The sequence below is a fragment of the Acinonyx jubatus genome, chromosome A3, assembly GCF_027475565.1.
Source record: "Acinonyx jubatus isolate Ajub_Pintada_27869175 chromosome A3, VMU_Ajub_asm_v1.0, whole genome shotgun sequence".
NCBI lineage: Eukaryota > Metazoa > Chordata > Mammalia > Carnivora > Felidae > Acinonyx > Acinonyx jubatus.
In genome coordinates, this window is record NC_069388.1 from 73,588,350 (window position 1) to 73,609,417 (window position 21,068).

Here is a 21,068-nt window from a genome sequence, read left to right on the forward strand (position 1 = left end):
ATTCACTGAGAAGGAAACTAATAATGCCTTTCTACATTCTCATTTTAAAAGAAACTTCTCTGTTTAACTTGAGTCACTTTTAGCTGTGCTTACAGGTCTCAAAGGAACTATTCACTCAGAAGAGAAAAAGTGTAAATGTGTCTGAAAACGGTCACTGGTCTGATTAATTTCCCATTGTGTACCCATGACTCCTGAGGGGGCTGGTGTGATCACATTATCTTGATATGGGCTTTACTAGTTGATTGGAGTGCAATGATCTCCCCAAGTTCAGGCTGATTATAAAAGGCAGGCAGAAATACGGCAGGAAATACCCTGTGGCAAATCTATAATTCCAAGAAGAAAGTGAGGCATTTTAAAAAATATCTATATATTTCATATAAGGTGGGTAAACAGTTCTACTCTCACTTACTAGATGAGGCCTTTGTGAAGACACTTAGGCCTTTCACTTACTTTGCCCTCAACTACCACAGATGGATTGAAACCTTTAGATTTGAGAGCTCTATTTCTTTCCTTACAGTGATTATCCAGAGTGACCCCAAGTGCTTTCAAAGTCCTGATCTAAAACTGGGTATGTGACAGAAGCAAATCATGGATGCAAAGAGATCATGCCGGGAATGGAATGAGGCCGTGGTAGATTCACTTTAACATTTTTGTGATTGCTTCATTCATTCATTTGATATCCATAGTTATATTTTTCCATAGTCACTATATGCCTTAGATTTTGATTCTGTTACAGATAAGATGATGAATTAGACACTGATCTTAACTTCACAAGGTTAAGTTACTATGCCACATGATTCATTTTTGAAAGAATTGTTTACACTGTGCTTAAGGAGTACTGAAGAGGAGGTGAGCACAGATGGTGACTGAGTTGTATCTTTGTTAAGATTTTATTAAAACATGGGGCACTGGGTGGCTCAGTCAGTTGGACGTCCAACTTCAGCTCATGTCAGTATCTCGCAGTTCACAAGTTTGAGGCCTGTGTTGGGCTCTGTGCTGACATCTCAGAGCCTGGAGCCTGCTTCGAATTCTGTGTCTCCCTCTCTCTCTGCCCCTCCCCTGCTCATTCTCTCTCTCTCTCAGAAATAAACATTAAAAGAAGATTTTATTAAAATATAAATGAAATAGAACCTGTTACATACAATTACAGAACATATTCCCTCTTCTCATTCTCAGTCTTCTCTCTATGTAGAGGAAAATGAGTCTTGAAGGACAATTTAAAGTTAGTCAAATGCACCAATGGGACCAAGTATTATGGTCTGAGGAAATGAGATATATCAGGCGTGGAAGCGTGAGGCTCACCTAAGAAATGCTACTTAGGTCAATATGGCTACCCAGTGTGGCAGTATGATGGGGAGGTGGAGGCAGTATGATGGGGAAATGGATAATGAAGAATATCCATGTTTGGGACATGTGGGGAGCCATAGGAACATAATAAAACTAAGGACATGTCACAAACAGATTTTTATTTTAGAAAGATTACTATAGCAGCAGGATAATGGAGGAAGTGGAGAGAAGCACTGTTACATTCTGAATATCAAGGCTCTCAAATAGTGGTTCTTTACTCTGGTTGCATATCTATATTTCCTAGGGAGCTTTTCAAATCCTGATGCTCACCCAAGACCAGATGGTTTTACTGGTAAATTCTACCAAACATTTAAATACAAAACATTTACTGGTAAATTCTACCAATTCTTCTTTAAAGAAGAATTAATTTTGGGGTTCCGGGGGGGCTCAGTGGTTAAGTGTCCAGCTCTTGGTTTTGGCTCAGGTCATGATTTCATGGTTTTGTGAGTTCATGCTCCATGTTGGACTCTGCACTGAAAGTGCAGGGCCTGCTTGGGATTCTCTGTCTCTCTCTCTCTCTCTCTCACTCTCTGCCTCTACCCCACTCGCACTGTCTCTGTTTCTCTCAAAAATGAATAAGTAAAAATAAAAATAAATAATAAAAAAAGAAGAATTAATGCTAGTCCTTCTCAAACTCTTCCAAAAAAATTGGAGAGGAGGGAATACTCCCATACTTATTTTACTAGACCAGCAGTACCCTGATGAAAAAGTCAAACAAGAAAACTATATGCCAATATCCCTGAAGAATATAGATACAAAAATTCTCAACAAAATGCTACCAATCAAACAGTACATTAAAAGGATCAGGGGTGCTTGGGTGGCACAGTTGGTTGAGCATCTGACTCTTGATTTCGGCTTAAGTGATGATCCCAGAGTCATGAGATTAAGCCCCACATAAGATTCTCTCTCTCTCTCTCTGCCCCTAAGTTGCTAAGATAGTAGATCTTAAAAATTCTTACTACACACCCACACCCATTACCCTCCCCTCCCCCCCCACACATCTATTCAACATAGCACTGGAAGTCCCAGCTAGAGCAATCAAGCAAAATAAAGAAATAAAAGGTGCACCCGGATGGCTCAGTCAGTTGAGCATCCAGCTTCTGCTCAGGTCATGATCTCGTGGTTCCTAAGTTCAAGCCCTGCCTCAGGTTCTGTGTTGACAGCTTGGAGCCTGGAGCCTGCTTCAGTTTCTGTGTCTTCCTCTCTCTCTGCCCCTCCCCTGCTCTCTCTCTCTCTCTCTCTCTCAAAAATAAACATTAAAAAAATAAAAAGTAAAGAACTAAAAGCCATCCAAATCAGAAAGAAAAAAGTAAACTTGTCTTTATTTGCAGGTATGTGTTTTATATGTAGAAAACATATATAAAGATAAGTTCCTGGATATTAAAACAACATAACAAAAATCAGTTGCATTTCTATACACTAACAACAAACAATGTGAAAAAGATCGAAATAAAACAATTCTGTTTAACACTAAAAAACAATAAATAAATAAATAAATAAATAAATAAATAAATAAATAAAATTTACACAAGGAATGCCAGATCTGTATAAGGCAAACTATAAGACTTTGATGAAAGAAATTGAAGAGACATAAACAAATGGAAAGACACCCTGTGTTCATAGATCAGAATAATTAATATTGTTAAAATGTCCATATTACTCAAGACCATCTATAGATTCAATGTATCCAATGGCATTTTTCACAGAAATAGGAAAAACAACCCTAAAATTTGTATAAAACACAAAAGACTCCAAATAGACAAACCCTGAGAAAGAAGAACATAGCTGAGGCATCACACTTATGATTTCAAATTATACTACAAAGCTATAGTAATCAAAACAGTATGATATTGGTGTAAAAATAGACAGAGCAATGAAACAGAATAAATGCTCAGAAATAAACCCCCACCAGCATGGTCAACAAATATTTGACATGGGAGGTGAGAATACTCAATGGGGAAAGGATAGTTTCTTCAATAAATGGTGTTGGGAAAACCAGATATTCACATGCAAAAGAATAAAATTTGACTTCTATTTTATACCAGTCACAAAAATGAACTTCAAATAGGTTAAGGGCCTAAATATAATACCTGTAACTATAAACCTCCTACTTTGGGAGAAAGCTTTCTGAAATTGGTCTTGGCAATAATTTTTTGAGTATGATGCTAAAAGTGTTTGCAACAAAAGTAAAAATCAACAAGTGGGACTATATCAAACCAAAAAAGCTCTGCACGGCAAAAGAAACAATGAACAAAACAAAAAGACAACCTATCATATGGGAGGAAATATTTGCAAAACCATGTATCTGATGAGGTTAATATCCAAAATATAGCAAGAATTCAGATAACTCAGTAACAAAAATATCTGGTTTAAAAAATGGGCAGAACAAATGATTAGACATTTTTCCAAAGACATACAAATGGCTAACAGGTACATGAAAAGATGCTCAATCTCATTAATCATCAGGGAAACACAAATCCAAACCATAATGAGATATTATTTCACACCTGTTAGAATGGCTGTTATCAAAAAGACAAGAGATAATAAGTGTTGGTGAGGATGTGGATAAAGGGGGACACTTGTGCACTGTTGGTGAACCTGAAAATTGGTGCAGCCACTCTGGAAACAGTAGAGGTTCTTCAAAAAATTAAAAATAAACTACCATATTATCAGGGCACCTGGGTGGCTCGGTTGGTTAAGCATCTAACTCTAGATTTCAGCTCAGGTTATGATCTCACAGTTTCGTGAGTTTGAGCCCCGCATCAGGGTCTGCTCTGACAGTGTGGAGACTGCTTGGGATGCTCTCTTTCCTCTCTCTATGCACCTCCCCTACTTGAGCTGTCCCTGGCTCTCTCGAAATAAATAAATAAACTTTAAAAAAAGAAAAAAACCTACCATATTACCCAGAAATCCCATTTATATCCAAAGGAAATAAAGAGGATATTGAAGAGATACCTGTACTCTTATGTTTATTGTGGCCTTAGTCACAATAGCCAAGAGATAGAAACAACCTAATTGTCCATCAATGGATGAATGGGTAAAGAAGATGTGGTTGTGTATATATAAACACAATGGAATATTATTCAGCCACAAGAAGGAAGAAAATCTTGCCATTTGCAAAAACATGGGTGAACTTTGAAGGCATTTGCTTGGTGATGTAAGTCAAAGAAAGATAAATACTGTATGATCTCTCTTATATGTGGAATCTAAAAAAGCTGAACTCTTAGAAATAGTGGGTTGGTGGTTACCAGTACAATATGTATGTATGTATGTATGTATGTATGTATGTATGTATGTATGTATACCTAGTACTTATCCATTCATCTGTTGACGGGCACTTAGGTTGTTTCCTTGTCTTGGCTAAGAAGCACCATTTTCATGCTATTTCACTCAATTTGGAATATTCTAGGTGAACTAATCCATCTCAAAACTTCTCCCTAAAGCGCCGCAAGAAACTGGCTATTGGTGGCTGGAGGACAGAAACTTTTCTCAGGGGGCAGTCAGGCAGGCTGCAGACTGCATGGCAATAGGATTTATTTCCCAGTGATGCAGACAGGCTTGATTTGAGATGCTCCTCCAAAGAGCTATTGATCTGTTCTTTTGAATCTTGAATCTCATACTTTAAATGACCATCAAATAATATAAATGACACAAATATTCATACTCATACTAATACATACAAGCATATATTGAGAAATCATTATGTGCCAGACTCTAGGATAAGCAGTTTACATACAAAGTCTCATTTAATCATAAAAATAACTATATGAAGAAGAGTATTGTATTACCACAATTTTATAGCTGAGCAAAGGGAGGTATTGAAAAGTTAGACAATTGCTCAAGGTCATAAAGTCGGGGAGCTAGGATTTAATCCAGTGTTATTTCAGAGTCTGATACTCTTAATTTATGCCTTTGCAAACATTGTAGGGTTTTCTTTTCTTTCTTAGAAATCCAAATATCTGAGTTTACTTCCTTTTACTCTAGGCCAAAGTATTTAAGCCTACTTGACTAATGGCGCTTGGGACTGAGCTAATCATGCTAGGACTTCAGTGCAGACCTGTGGGCACCCATGCTAGCACTGAGACATGTCCTGGCTTCTCTTTAGTAGCTCCACATGTTCAAGTCAACAAAGATAACTTCAGAGCACCCCGGGGAACTCCATGCTGTCAGGCTGGAGTTGCACTCAGGACCCATTAGGCCTTGAGTGGGCAGAGGGGTTGAACTTAACCTATCCTAGAATACCACATACCTTGTGGAGGTTTGTTTTAGTTGAAAGGCACAATGTTGCAAGGATATCCTCATTCTCAAGACTTTAGATGGTTTTATATCTTCTAAGTAGCTCAAACATGGTAATTTAAAGAGTCTTATAAAGCCTGGTAAAAGATCAACGAAGAAATGCATGGGTCAGTGTTAGTGTGTTTTGTGTTGTGACCACTCAAGTCAATCCCCAACATGAAGACCTGTTAGAGAGCTACAAAGTAGACTCTAGGTGATGACAGAGACCTTTAGACCTCCCCATGACACTTTTGACATTTTCCTTCTAACACCACATGAGTATTTCACTACCTCTTTCCTTCACTGCTGTTGAGAAGTCTGAGTTTTTTTGGGGAAACTGGGAATGCATACATGCTTAAAATAAAACTGCTCATCCACTTGGCTCATGCTTTCAAATTTGTCCAGCTTGAAGGGGGAAGTAGTAGGGGGGGAGAGGTTTAAGGATGAGGGAAATTCAGAATAAGGACGTTAGACTGGGAGCTCAGGAGTATAACATATTAACAATTTTGCTCATTCAAAGATAATGAACTTTGTGTTGATTTTTAAGTGTAGCTCTATTTTAATAGCCACAGAAGGAAAGTCTCTGAAAGAAATAAATATTACCATGTCTATTGTCGGTGCAAGAGAAGCATATATCAATGAATTGTTTAGAGTGAAAATAAAGCACTTTCCTTTTTATCAGAGTGAACCTACAGAACCCTTGGCAGTCATTTGCTTTGTACTGAATTGGGCACCTAGCAATGATCTAAGTGATGTGCTTTCTCTCCGCATTCCTTCTGTCATCTCTCCAAGTGATGGAGGTGATGTGAGGATGAGTAAACAGCACTGTAGGCAAAAACAGTGGAAGCAGCACTCAACCTTCAAACTTTGAGATATTATGTCACTAAGTTCATGACACTTAGTTAATCAGTTTTAATATGTATCTGAGCACATTGTAATAGCTTATCAGTGCCAATGGTGTAACTCATGAGAGTGAGTTAAAAATAGCACATAGGCAATTATGCAGCCTTCACTGGACTATGCATATTATCCTCAGATTGCCCTGACAGCATGCTGTCCTGGAACTGTTCCAGAGGAGTCATTTCTTCGTACTCTTTGCCATCAGAACATCCCAGTAAAGCATAATTTCAGGTTATGGTAACATGATGCCGCAACTATCATATAAAGCTCAGAATTGGTGGGACTTAGAGATAAGGTAATCGAAACAAACTCACAAAATGTATTAGGTTCATAAAAAGGTGAATCTGTCTAGAATATGCAAGGGATTTACTGTTACAATACTCAACTTCAAGGGAAAATATACTGAAAACACTTATGTCCATGTTATGGATGAATAATGGTATCAAGTGATTCAAGTATCTGTTTCCAATTTCATAAATTCAAAGAAGTTCTTAAGCCTCAAGTAGAATGAACTGATATTCACTCCAATTTTTCAGACCAGGGAGCTGGAGGCCACAAATAGCTCAGGATTCTCTCTAGCCCAGTGAGCTGCTTGCATTTAATAAAATGTTCAGTATTAAAAACATCCAAATGTGTGCTGATCTGAAACAAACCTAGAATGGCTGCTTCTAATCTTTGCCTTTTGCTTCTCACAGTGATTCTTTTCTTGGCTTTCTCTATCAGATAATGCTGGCACTGACCAAGATCTCATTGGAATGGGTTGACACACAAGGAATTCTCCCAGAGTCTTCCTCAGTTTCTTAATCTGTCAAATGAAATATGCACTTGAATACAGGATTTTAACTAACCAAAGTCTAAAACCCCTAACTCTCTTTTCTCCACCCTTAAAAAATCACAAATTACGTTATGCATTGTCTTTTTAGTCTAAGAGGAATATTTATATATTTGAAGTCAATCAGTTGATTTTTAAATATCTTTACTGAGGAACAATTTGCATACCAAAGTATTCACCCATTTTAAGTGCACAATTCAATGACTCAGTAATATTACAGAGTTGTTCAGCCATCCCCACAATTTTAGAATATTTTCATTAACTCTAAAAAGATCCCTCAAGCCCATTTGAGTTGTTTTACCATTCTGGTAGGGAATCAGCTGCACATAAACGTAAAGGTTTATTTTTGGACTCCCAAGTGCATTCATTGATATAGAATATGACTATCCTCAGGCCACTGCCACAGATCTTGATTATAATAGCTTTGTAGTAAGTTTTGAAATCAGAAAGTATGAATTCCCCAACTTTGTTTTTCATTTTTAATGGCTATTCTGGGTTGCAATTTCATATGAATATCAGGGTCAGTTTGTCAATTTTGCAACAACAAAAAACCTGAGATTTTGAAAGAGATTACATTGAATTTACAGATCAGTGTGGGGAATGTTTTCATCTTAATAACAAATCTTCCATTCATGAATATTGGATGTCTTTTTACTTATTTAGATTTCTTTAGTTTTTTCTATCTATTTTATACTTTTCAGTGTATGTCTGATACTTCTTTCCTTAAATTTATTTCTAAATATTTTTGATGCTATTGTAAATGAGATTGACTTCTTGATATCATTGTCAGATTGTTTATTGCTAGTATATAGAAGAAATACAAATGTGTTTGTACATTGCTTTTATATCCTGCAGTTTGCTTAACTAATTTATTAGTTATAATATTGTTTGTGGATTTCTTATAATTTTCTATATAAAAGATTATGTCATCTGCAAATAGAGATATTTTTACTTCTCCCTTTCCAATCTAGATTACTTTTACTTCTTTTTCTTGCCTAATTGTCCTGGGTAGAACCTTTAGTTCTATGCTGGATAGAAATGGCAAGACTGGACATCTTTGTCTTATTCCTAATTTTAAGAGGAAAATCTTCAGTCTTTCACTGTTCAGGATGATTTTAACTGTAGTTATTTTGCAGATGTCCTTAATTAGGTTGAGGAAGTTTCTTTCTATTTCTAATTTTATAGTGTTTTTTTTTTTAATGAAGGGGTGCTCGATTTTTGTCAAATGTTTTTTTCTGTATCTATCAAGATGATGATGTGGTTTTTGTCTTTTAGTCTATCGATATATTGTATTACATTGATTGATTTTTGTAAGTTAAATCAAACTTGCATTCCTGGAATAAATCCCATTTGGTTATGGTGTATAATCTTTTTATATATTGTTAGATTCAGTTTGCTAGTATTTTGTTAAAGATTTTGGCATCTATTTTCCTAAGAGTTATCAGTCTATGGTTTTCTTTTATTCTAATGTCTTTAGTTTTGGTAATTCAGTCCTCATGTAATGCATGTTTCCTCCTTTTCAACTGTTTGGAAGAGTTTGTGAAGTATGATATTAATTCCTCTTTACGTTATTTGCTAGAATTCACCAGTGAAGGTTTATGGACCTGGGCTTTCTTTATGGTGAATTTTTAAATTAGATTTAATCTCCTTATATATTATAGGCCTATTCAGATTTTGTTTTTCATTTTGAGTTAGTTTGGCAGTTTCTATCTTTCAAGGAATTTGTCCATTTTATTTAAGTTATCAAATTTGTTGGCATATGATTCTTGTAGTATTCCTTTCTAATCCTTTTTATTTCTGCAAGATATACTTATGTCCCTCTTTCATTCCTGACTTTAGTTATCTGGATTTTCTTTTTTTGTTTGTTTTTGTTTTTTTCTGGTCAGTTTTGGTAAAGTTTTTCATTTTTGTTGTTTTTTTCAAAAATTAAATTTCTTGTTTCATTCTACATTATTTTTCTGTCTTATTTCCTTTCAATTTTATTTATTTATGCTCTAATCTTTGTTATTTACTTCCTTCTCATTGATTTAGGTTTAGTTTTCTTTTATTTTTCTAGTTCTTAAGACGGAAGCTTAGGTTATTGATTGAGATCTTTCTTCTACTTATAATACAGGTGTTTATAACTATCTATTTCCCTCTGAAAATTGCTTGAGTTGCATCTCATAAATTTAGTATGTTGCATTTCATTTTAATTCATTAAACTTTTTTTTTCCTAATTTCCCTTTTGTTTTCTTCTTTGATCCATTAGTTATTTAGGCTTGTGTTGTTTAATTTCCACAAATTTTTGAAATTCCCAAATTCCCTTCTTTTGATTTCTAATTTCGTTCCATTCTGGTTGAAGAACATATTTTGTGTGATTACAGTCCTTTTAAATTGACTGAAGCTTTTTTTTATTGCCTAGCATCCTATCAATCCTGGAGAATATTTCATGTGCACTTAAGATGTATGTGAATTCTGCTGTTTTGGGTGAATTGTTTTTTAGATGTCTGTTATGTCTTTAAAGCATTGCTTTTTGGGGTTAATCTAATGTATTTTAAAATCTAAAGTGTGCTTACTGTAGATGACATATTTTCTGGCATTTTTAAAAAATCCAATCTAACATTTTCTGCTTTTGATCAGATTGTTTAATTCATTCACATTTAACATTATTATTGTTGCAGTTGAATTTATATCTCTCATTTTGGTTTTTTTTTTCTAAATATTTCATCTTTTTATTTCCTCAATTCTTCCTTTACTATCTTCTTTTGCATTAAGTGAATATTTCCTAGTGTAATATTATGATTCCTCTAATGATTTGTTATTTGTAGTAAGTAAAATGAACCCCAAATAACGTCCATATCCAAATCCCTGGAACCTGTGAATATGTTTTACATAAAGCTTGAACTAGGGAAGTTATCCTGGTTGTCTGAGTGGGTCAGATGTAATCACAAGGGTTTTTGTTCTACCTTTCTTGTTTCTTCGTGTGTGTGTGTGTGTGTGTGTGTGTGTGTGTGTGTGTGTGTGGCAGCGGGTTGGCTGTTAAGTTTACATTCCTTCTTTTGGTCCTGCAAACACGGGCTGAGTGCTGAGATCCTCCCATTTGATTTTCCTAGAGCAGTGCCCTGAAATGCTCAAGTTTTTGAGTCTGTTATTCCCAATCCTGCAGAGTCAGGCTGGCTTTCTACACTTGCCCCCCAACTATCTACAAATGTTCACACTTACTGTCTGCAGGAATGCACTCAGGGAGATGGCCATGAACCTTGGGTGGAATGTGAGGTGTGGTACAGAGCTTTGGGGGTGTCTATGGGCCAGTAGGGGGGTCCACAATTGAAGCATCCCCAGTAGCTCATGGGCACACTTCTTGGTGGAGTCTACAAAGCAGTAGTGGGATACATGGCCCTCCATTGTGTTCCAAGCTCTGGTTTCTGTATTTTCTACTCTTCCCTGATCCTAACCTCTCCCAGCCACTCAACCGTGCTGATCCCCTCAATATTCTGGGTAGGATGAGAAGGAGGTGAGTCACTCAGGCAGTGTTCCACACAACTGGGAAATCTGGGCACTCACTCAATATCCTCTCACATTCTCCCTCGGGAGGGACTGCAGACTGAGAAGGTCTTTCTTGACACTCTGAGCTGTGCCATTTACCATTATAGGTAAAGTGAAACGGTTCCCTTTTCCTTCTTCATTGAGTCTGCTCTTTGGCTTTTTGCTCCAATAATGTGCTGGAACTTCTCTGCTGAACTTCTTCCATAAAGATACTCACATCTAGAGGTGCTTATCAAAATTGGTGCACTGTGAGGAGATGACAATATAAAATTCCTATTCTGCCATCTTGCTGACATTACCTATACTGGGTTTTAAGGATTCCACCAGACTTTAAGGTGCTAAAATATAGTCTTTGGAATTATTACTACATAACCCTAAGTTCAGCTTCCTTATCTCTTTTCAGATAATCTGTTAATATTTTTTACCTCTTCCTGCTATTTTAGTTCTTTATGTAGTAAGTTTAGCAGTTAAGTTTGATTTAATCTACAACCATGCCTGAAATTTGATAAAATAACATTTGCCTTTAAGCCAGGGATTCCTTTCCACCACCCAAAGAATGCCAAAATTATAGCTTCTTCCAATTGCTCCTATTTGTGGAGGACAGTATAACTTCATAGGCGGTGTTACCAATTCTAAACATAGTGCTGAAGAATTTCATTTTATTCCTCTGTTGGGAGGTGCTGGTGGGGATAGGGAACCAATTAACAAGGAGAAAGGGGGTAATTATTAAGTGCATAAAAGTTTCCCAAATCAAATTAGCAGTTAAACACAGAGGCATGGACTTCTCATCTTTATACATATCACATGTTCTCTTTTTTAAATGCTGCAATGTTGCTATATTGAGATTTAATTTGTAATTGCAGGTGATTCTCATTCTTACTAGAGAAGTAAAGCCCTATTAGTAAATTCAGTTGATTTGGTAAGTCTATTAAATTCATTCTTGGGAATTATCCTTTTTTTGTGTGTTTTCTCTCTAATTTTTCTAATTGCATTTAAAAAATGTTTATAGTTTCTCCTCCTGGTTATTTCACTCTTTCTCTGGTTTTGGAAAATTCCTTCACAGGTTATTGTAACACAAACATAATAATTTCATCTTGAGCCATCATAATTGAGTTCCTTGAGAATTTTCCATCCTCCCTTAAATGTCTGCTTTTTGCTGGATGTTCCTTAAGCCTACATTACAGAGGAACTTCCCTACCCATTCCTTATTCTTTTTATTCCCCAGGTTACTTTGTTGTAGTTGGAAAATGCTTCCCAAATAATTGGTATAAGACTGTTCATAGTGCTGCAAATTTAATTAATCTCTGCTGTTGATATACTTTCTTCCATGCTTAAAGTTAATGACTTCCTGTTGGATTATAATAAACCCATGACTAGATGTTTATTTACTTCTTGAGTTTGGGAAAGTAAGGGTTCCCCTCTGTGTAGTTCACATATTTTCTGTGGACTTTTGAGCTATGGCAGTGACACAAAATGAGGTTACCTAAAGTCTTGAAACATCAGGTCTTGAGATCCTGTTGTCTTTAGATGTTTAAGTTATCTTGGGCCAAGTGCTTTCATTTGCATATTTGTTTGTAATTTGACCATTTAATAGGGTTACACTTATGCCTTTTTTTCTTTCAGTCCTTGAGTTACCAATAATCTATGTCTATGTACCCCTGTAACAAAACCATCTGTAAAGAATATAGCTGTAAGGGGGACTTTTCTTACCAGCCTTCATCCACTCTACTGCTGCAGCTGCAAACTTGGTTCCAGTATTTGGAGAAACCCTATTACCCGAGCCTACAGCATACTGATTCCTGAACTAGTTCTATTCTCCTTTCCTTCCAATGCCAGTTTTTCCTAGGAAATCCCAGTGATTGAAAAGGGGAAAGTGAGGGATATATGATAAAGAGATATACACCACTAAGTATAACCTTCCTAGCTCCCATTGCTCCTCTTACCTGCCTCCAAGTGCCATTTGAAGGCTGAATTATCACCCATTATACTGTTCTCCTTCCCTACACCGTTCCTGGGCACCCCAACATAAGCTCCCACCCAGTTTCTTACACCCTTAGAGGCTTCTGTATTAGTTGGAAGTCATTCAACTGCAAATTAAATGACTCAGAGCAAAGTGAGGAACAAAACTGGGTACTTAATTACCTGTCACAGAACTGAAATGTTCAAAAGTAATGGCTTCAGGCCAGTTTGATCCAGGTGCTCACAGTCTGTCATTTAAATCTACCTCTCTCTAATTTTATGCTCTTCTTCCAGTACTCTTAAAATTTGACTGTAGAACTTGGCTAATCAGACTGCTTTCCTCTTTTTAACACACAAAGGCAAAATAATTTCCCTTCAGTCATTGCCCTACAAGCTCATCTACCCTCACCTATGAGCAAGAAAATCTCCATACTCACTACTTAAGAGATGGGAAAGAAATGTGTTTGGGGCATGACTAACTTGGATTTCCCAATGCATTTCCCCACAGAAATCTTTTACTTATTTATACTTAAGTCCTGCCTTATTCCAAATATGATTTAAGGTGAAAAGGAAAGATTCGTAGTACATGGCAGTAAACTTCAAAGCGCTTCTGAAACTGAATTTCAAGTACTTTTTTTTACAGTTTAACAGATTTCTGTAGATGGGCTGGCCCACTATCCAATCAACATTTTTAATATATTTTTTAAGGGATATGCTTCCCAAGTGAACAATGATTTACAGATGGAATTTTTTTGAACACAATCTGGTCAGACTTGCAGGGGACTACCCTATTCCTTTTCATGTCAATAGCTAACTGAAATTCACTGGATATTCTTCTACGTTAGATTTTCTCATTATGTTTTTGTACAAATGCTTTATTGAATTAGCACTTGGTCCCATTTCTTTCAAGCCAGATCCTTAGTCTAGATGAATCATATTATTTAGTTTTCTAGCTAGCCTGCTACTTCAGTACTGAAATTTTTAACATGTGCAGCAGTATTGACTGCTAATATGTCTACGTGCTTTCTTCCCCCAAAATATAAAACACCTGAAATATGTACTGTCCAAATATCCCTGGGCTTCATTAGTCTGTGGACTAATTTATGCCCAAATTAGGATCTATGCCCAAATTCTGCTGAGACATTGTCCTATATGCTCAAGCAGGAAGTCAGCATCCCAGAAAATTCCCTTACCACTGCCACCAAAATACCCCTGAAAGTATTCTTGGGAATTCCTGGGGAGTAATTTTATGTGGGATCATGAAGACCATGTCTACCAGGGATCCATTCTCCCTCCAGATTTCTCTTTTTAGGAGAGTGGGTTCTGGTACTACACAACCTGGGTTCAAATCCCGGTGCCACTGTTTAGCTGTGTGAACTTGGGCAAGTTGTTTAACTTCTCTAAACTTTAGCTTGTTACGTGGGAAGTGTGGATTGTTTTAAGATTACGTGAGAGAATACATTTGGAGTAGTTGGAGAATGCCTGACATGTGTTAAGTGTTCCATAGACATTAATCACTGATGTTATCCACAGCATCTTTTGCTTCCTATCGTTTTTAAGGCTCTTGCCTTGACTGCAGGACGTGATCCTCAAAACCTGCAAATCCAGGGGCATCGGAAGAGTCCTCAGTGTGCCATACGTATCTGTCACAGAAATGGAGAGAAAGCCCCTGCTTGCCTTTGGCTCAAGTGCTGTTCTTGGAGCTGGTTGGGGTTGAGGTGGCTCAAGGTCTTGTATTTCTCATCTCTCTTCCAGGCCTTAGTGCACCCAAATCTACCTTTTTTCTGGCACACTTCACCTCATGAAAACTAATCTGTAGGACCCAAAACGTCAATGGAGATAAGGGTGGGGACTAAAATCTAATTCAACCACATAACAGCTTTAGTGACCTCGCTTTACTGTCAGTTGTGACCCCTACACACAGGAGTCATTTTCTCAATTGTACTTTCTATCTGTAATTTATCTTAATTTTAATTGTCTCTATATATTAAGTAAATTAGTAGACTGAATCCATGTGATTCAAGTCAAAACCTCTTATGTTCCTTTGCACTTCAGTCAGTTAAGTGTCTGGGCTCAGGTCATGATCTCACAGTTCGTGACTTCGGGCTCTGCTGTCAGCACAGAGCCTGCTTCAGATCCTCTGTCCCCCATTCTCTCTGCCCCTCCCCTTCTCACTGTTTCTCTCTCTCTCTCTCAAAAAAAATGAATAAAATGAATTTTTAAAATAAAAAAATGAAAACTATTTTAAGATCATAAGAACAAATTAAAACCACATGAAATCTTCATGGGTAACCACCTACTATTAAAAATATTTGGAATGTGTTTCAATTTTTGATCTCATCAATTCAGAAAGGTATTATAATGTCATGATTATGTGAGAAGACTGGAGGGCAGTTTGCCTAGTTTGAATCCTGGTTCTACCTAAATGGGAGCTGTGTATCTTGAGCAAGTTTCTTAACCTCTCTGTATTTCAGTTTCCCCATCTGTAAAATGGGAATATTAATAGTCTAGATGTCACCATATTGAGGATTAAAATAGGTAATATATGTTAAGTGGTCACATTGCCTGGCACATAACAAACCCTCAATAACTGTTGGCTATTATTATTCACTATGTCAAAAACACTTGACAAAGGAACATCACTTTGTCTCATTTACTTAAAAAAGCATTTATTGGGCACCCAACTACATGTCAGGAACTGTGCTAGATTATGGGCTAAAAGACAATTAAGACAAAATTCCTTCCTCAAGGAACTAATCTTGTGTTTGAAAATTTTCAAATGAGTGATTCCATTAAACCTTTCATTTTGGAGAACAGCTATGTTCATGAACCTACCTAGCTTATGGAAGAGATGGCTATTTTTAAAAGAGAAAGAGGTATCTTGTGATTAAAGATGAGTTTTTAAAAATTATATGCGGTGATCTTTCTTTTTTGTCCAAAATATTCAGATTTCAGGCAAGAATGACTATGTAGATGAATAGCTTTAATGGGATCCAAGTGTCTAGGAAGAGTTAATGCAGCTGCAGTGAAAACTCTATGCTTTTATCCTCCTAGAAGTCATTCCAATAATTTAAAAATTAGCCTTCTGAAGATAAACTAAAATAATTTCCATTTTAAATGCCACGTTATAGAATTAGCATTTTCCCATTTGTTTATCATTTTTCTTCTTCAAAGAATAAGAAGAGTTATTTAAACTTGAAATGATACAGCTACGTTTAAATAACCAGGAACGATGCTTTTCTATCCTCTCCAGAAAATAAATTCAGCATCATCAATAAGAATTCTTAAAGTGACATAAATTGGAAAATAATTTAGCTTCCCAATTATTATTGAGAGGTTATGAAGAAGGCTGCTAGTCAACCTCTTGGGGTAAATGGAAGTAAATTGACAGCAAATGGTACACACGTTAAGTTGTGAAGCGAAACTGACCTTGTGCCAATCTCTCGACCTTCCCTTCTTAACAGATGAATGTCATTTGCTGCGTCAGTGGTTTGAAGTCAATAACCATTGATACTGTCCTTTGGGAACTCTTGTGCTTACAGAGGCAATATTTTAGAATGAGGACACAGTCTGCTGATGAGTAAGTAAGTATCTCTAATGATGGTGGGAAGAAATGTTACTTTGAAGCTCTGAAATTCAAAAGAATTATTGCTGCTCTGTTCTTTTTAGTAGTTAGTGAACAATAATGGTGCATAATTCCCAACTATGCTCAAGCAGGAAAAAAACTTATACCTAATAAGAACTTGAAAATGTTTGCGTTCTATAATGCATCATTCTTGCTCTCTTTGGAGAGTAATTTCAAAATGCTTACTTCATAAGAAACTTGGTAAAATAACACCTTTTCAAATGAACTTGTTCATTTATGTCTAGGTCAGAAAGATATGCAGTTTAGTTTTCAGCCCAAATATATTCTCAGCTATGATATGTGTTTTACCATTTCATCATACATTGCCTTTGGAGTTCTTACTCTAGTATTTGGTTTCTTGCTTTGTCTGGGAAACTTTTGAACGCTGGCTCCATGGTCAGTTAAAATCTGCTGCCATCTGTGGCTCACATGTTTTGGCCTTTTAATAATCACTTCTGTATTTTTTACTCCTCACATCTTTCTGGGTGCTGTATAGTACTTAAAACAAATCATGGAAGATTTGGATAGCTCCTCAGTCTTTGGCATTGAAGTCTCAGAGTGTCACCAACCTTTGGTGTCAAATACAGCTGGACTGGACAATTCATTTTATCTAATTCCACAAGGTAATTTTGCTCTTTTCATGAAGATGTGAATCCTGGTTCCAAGTAGGAGCTACTAGAGATCCTGATGACCTTTAGTTGGGTTATGGGGATTTAGATATATGACCCATTGAATATGAGCTTGTCTGCTTTAAGTTCCACTTTTAACTTTGGGTTATTTTTTGCCAAGAGGAAGAATGATTCCTGTAGCTGAATGTAATACGTGTGGATAATAGTTCTTCTTGCGTAAAAAAAAGTGCATTTTTGTAATACAGATTAGAGTTGGAATTTACAAAGTCCCACCTTTGTTCTTCATCTCTCCCCCCTAAAATCCTCTTAAATTGAAACAAGTGAAATGAATACAAACATGATTAGACAGCTACAATATGCTCTGTAGCACCCTGTCAAAGTATTTGTCACACCATATTGTAACTTATCTTTTTATATGTCTGTCTTCCCCTCCAGACTGTGACCTTCTTAAAACAGAGGTTTTATTTGACTGCTATTTCATCAGTGCCTGGCACAAGTTCTGTCGTGTAGCAGACATTTCATGTTCAATAAATGAATGAATAAGAAAATACAGAAATGAATGAGGGAGTAAATTTAGAGTATATCATTTTATGAAATATTTTGTTAATGAGTACTCCTGAGATATTTCCTAAATCCAGTTAGAAAACATGATGCTTCTCAATTTAATCGACAATAAATGAGTAATAAAGGTAAAACACGTACAGTAAAACCTTGGTTTGTGAGTATAATTCATTCCAGAAACATGCTTATAATCTCAAACCCTTGTATATAAAAACAAATTTCCCCATTACAAATAATGGAAACTCAGTGATTCATTCCACAACCCCAATATATTCATATAAAAATGATTACAGGGGTGCCTGGGTGGCTCAGTCGGTTGGGTGTCCAACTTTGGCTCAGGTCATGATCTCACAGTCCGTGAGTTCGAGCCCCGCGTCAGGCTCTGTGCTGACAGCTCAGAGCCTGGAGCCTGTTTTGGATTCTGTGTCTCCCTCTCTCTCTGACCCTCCCCTGTTCATGTTCTGTCTCTCTCTGTCTCAAAAATAAATAAACATTAAAAAAATTAAAAAATAAATACATAAAAATGATTACAAAACTGTAATATAATACAAAGTAATAAAGAAAATACAAAATGTAAACAAAAACAACTTAACCTGTACTTACCTTTGAAAACCTGCATGGATAGTGTGAAGGAGACAAGAGAGAGGAGAATTATTGTGTTGGATGACTTTCACTATCACTAATGGTGATATCACTGCTATGTATTGGCTCAATGGAATCTTTTTCTGCATGAAGTCTTTGTATACACTCGCACAGATGTGGACTACAGTACAATATTAATAAACTCTTGTCATATAATGTGTTTAATGTAACTGGCAATAAGGAAGCAGAGGAAAGGGTCTATTTCTCCAGGTAGCCTGACCTAGAATGAAGCAAAGCATTCTTAAGCTTACTCTTGCATGGGAAAGCAAAGGACTGTTCGTAGGTGCTCTGAAGTGACAAAAAAATACACTAGTGCTAGTTGCTAGTTGTGGGCACCTTCCAATGTTCTGAAAAATCACTGATTTCTGCCAAACACTGTGGCCTGAGACCAAGCATCCGAGCATGGGAGATCACCCACAATCCCTCAGAGAGAAAGAGAAGAACCATTGGCTTAGTTGTGATCATGTGATGTTCACCGTCATGTACTACTCATATTGCAAGATGTCGCTCATTTATCAAGTTAAAATTTATTAGAAATGTTTGCTCATCTTGCAGAACAAGTTACTTGTAACTCAAGGTTTTACTGAATATGGATGCTGAAAGAATCAGTCTCTTGAACCCAGAAGAAACATGGTGTCACTGAAGAGCATGAATGTTTTTGGTTTGCAGTCTTTGTGTTTTTGAGATAGTTAAGTCCTATCTAAAGTGAATAGTTTGGTTGGTTTAAATCAACTCCACAGAATCTGACCACCTTCTGAGAATCTGATAGAATTGAGAGCCTGGATCAAGAAACCTCTGCTTAGGGAGGAGCCAAGATGGCGGAACAGCATGAAAGTTTTTTGTGTCTTGCGTCCATGAAATACAATGAGACCAACACTAAACCATCCTGCACACCTAGAAAACTGATTGGGGGATTAACACAACAATCTACACAAACTGAACCACAGAATTCAGCAGGTACATGGCATGGAGAGGTGAACTTGGGGAGCGAGAAGCTGCGGTAGGCAGGGAGGTGTTTTGCGGGAAGAGAGAGGATGGAGATGGGGGTGGGGGGGGAGAATACAGGAAAAGCACCCCTCCCACCCAAAAGCAGTTGGAGAGAAAATGGAAAATTGGAAACAGCTGCAGGGAGTAAACTAAAAAGGGAGAAAGGAGAGGGTTTAAATTCCATTAAGACTGTAAACAAGGGGAGTATGAAGTTTGCAACTCCACAGCTCGATATCTCACAGTGCTCTGGTGGGAAGGGTGAATCCCCCAGAGCAGAGTGGGGTCTGGGAGGTTCTTGGGCCACAGGGGGAAAAGTGGTTCCACTGCTGAAAGGACATTTGGTTGAGACTGTTGAAGCCACCTGGTCCCAGCTACCTGAGAACAGTCGCATTTGCTGGTGCTGGAACAAGGTCATTGGGGTTAAAGCCTGGTGCCAGATGTGTGTGGTGATTTTCCATAATCCCTAAAAAGCTGCTGCTACACTATATCACGAACTTTTTCTGGGGTGGGCTGGCACCTGGCCACAGTCTTGGGGCACCACCAGCATCAGGGTCCAGCAAGCATTCCTGGGTGCAGCCAACACTCAGCCATTGCTTGGCGAGACCCTCCGCAGAGGGGTGGAACAGGTAAAAGCCGCAGTCCTCCAGAAGTAAGGGGCCGGGGAAAAGAGCCGCATCTGACACAAAACTCGGGAGGGAGGTACTGCATGGGACTTGGTCATGGACAGTGAAAAAGTGGACAAAAGCTGAACAGAGGACAGGTGCGTGATTGCTGATCGGGGAGAACAGAGTTCCGATACTAGAGACTGGGTAGCTGGGTGATGATTTTCACTGCTCCAGCACATGCGCATATGCATCTACAAGCGCCACAACAATCCACCCCCGTAGGCTAACAGAGCCTTCTAGTGGAGAATGGAGCCGTTACACTGAGCCCCGCCCAACTGGGCCAACCTCCCTCTTCAAGAACACAAGTCTAACCACCTGCTTAGTTTATGACCTATAAAGCGATTTATAGTCTGACTTCTAGGGGAAAACAAAGCAATTTCAGTCCTATTTCAATCTGTTAGCACCCATCTATTCAATTTACTTTCTTTTTTTTCTCTTTTTCACTTCTCTTCTTTTTCTTCAATACAGAAAGAGAAAAAATTCATTTTTATTTTCAATTTTTATTAAAAATATTGTTTAATTTTTTAATATATTTTTCACTTTTGTGTAAATTTTTTCAAATTCTATTTTACTTCCATCATTTTATTTTAGTCTCATACAGTGTAGTCACTTTTTCAAATTTTCAAATGATTTCCTTTTTTTCTCTTTTCTTTTTCTTGAATACAGAAAGAGAAAAAAATCATTTTTATTTTTCATTTTTATTAAAAATATTTTTATTTACTTTCTTTTCTACTATATTCTTTACTTTTGTGTAAATTGTTTCAAGTTCTATTATACTCCCATCATCTCATTGTAGTCTACTTCAGTGTATTCAGTTTTTCAAATTCTCAAATGAATTCCTTTTTTTTCTTCCCCCACACCCTTTTTTTTTCTCTAATCTCTCAAACCACTTTCAACAGCCAGACCAAAACACACCTAGGATCTAGCATCATCTATTCGATTTTTGTGTATGTGTGTTTTTAATTTTTAATTTTAATATTTTTTGATTTTAATTTTTTTAATTTGAATTTTTCTACCTCATTAATTCCTTTTCTCCCTTCAAAATGACAAAATTAAGGAATTCACCCCAAAAGGAAGAGTATGAAGAAATGACAGCCAGGGATTTAACCAACACAGATACA

At 37.0% G+C, this 21,068-nt stretch overlaps 1 long non-coding RNA gene across 4 annotated transcripts in view; it reads left to right on the plus strand.

Moving 5' to 3' along the window:
• LOC128311198 (uncharacterized) overlaps window positions 1-18,126 on the plus strand; it is a 37,048-nt gene extending 18,922 nt beyond the window's left edge. For 2 of the 4 annotated variants that reach the window (XR_008289322.1, XR_008289325.1), the window contains 3 exons: window positions 16,303-16,422; window positions 16,960-17,086; window positions 17,528-18,126. This is a non-coding gene — a long non-coding RNA (uncharacterized LOC128311198). Of the gene's footprint in view, window positions 1-11,742; window positions 11,799-14,398; window positions 14,567-16,302; window positions 16,423-16,959; window positions 17,087-17,527 lie in introns of all 4 variants that reach the window. The other 2 variants (XR_008289323.1, XR_008289324.1) reach the window with 2 other exon arrangements.
• The last annotated feature ends 2,942 nt before the right edge of the window (window positions 18,127-21,068 follow it).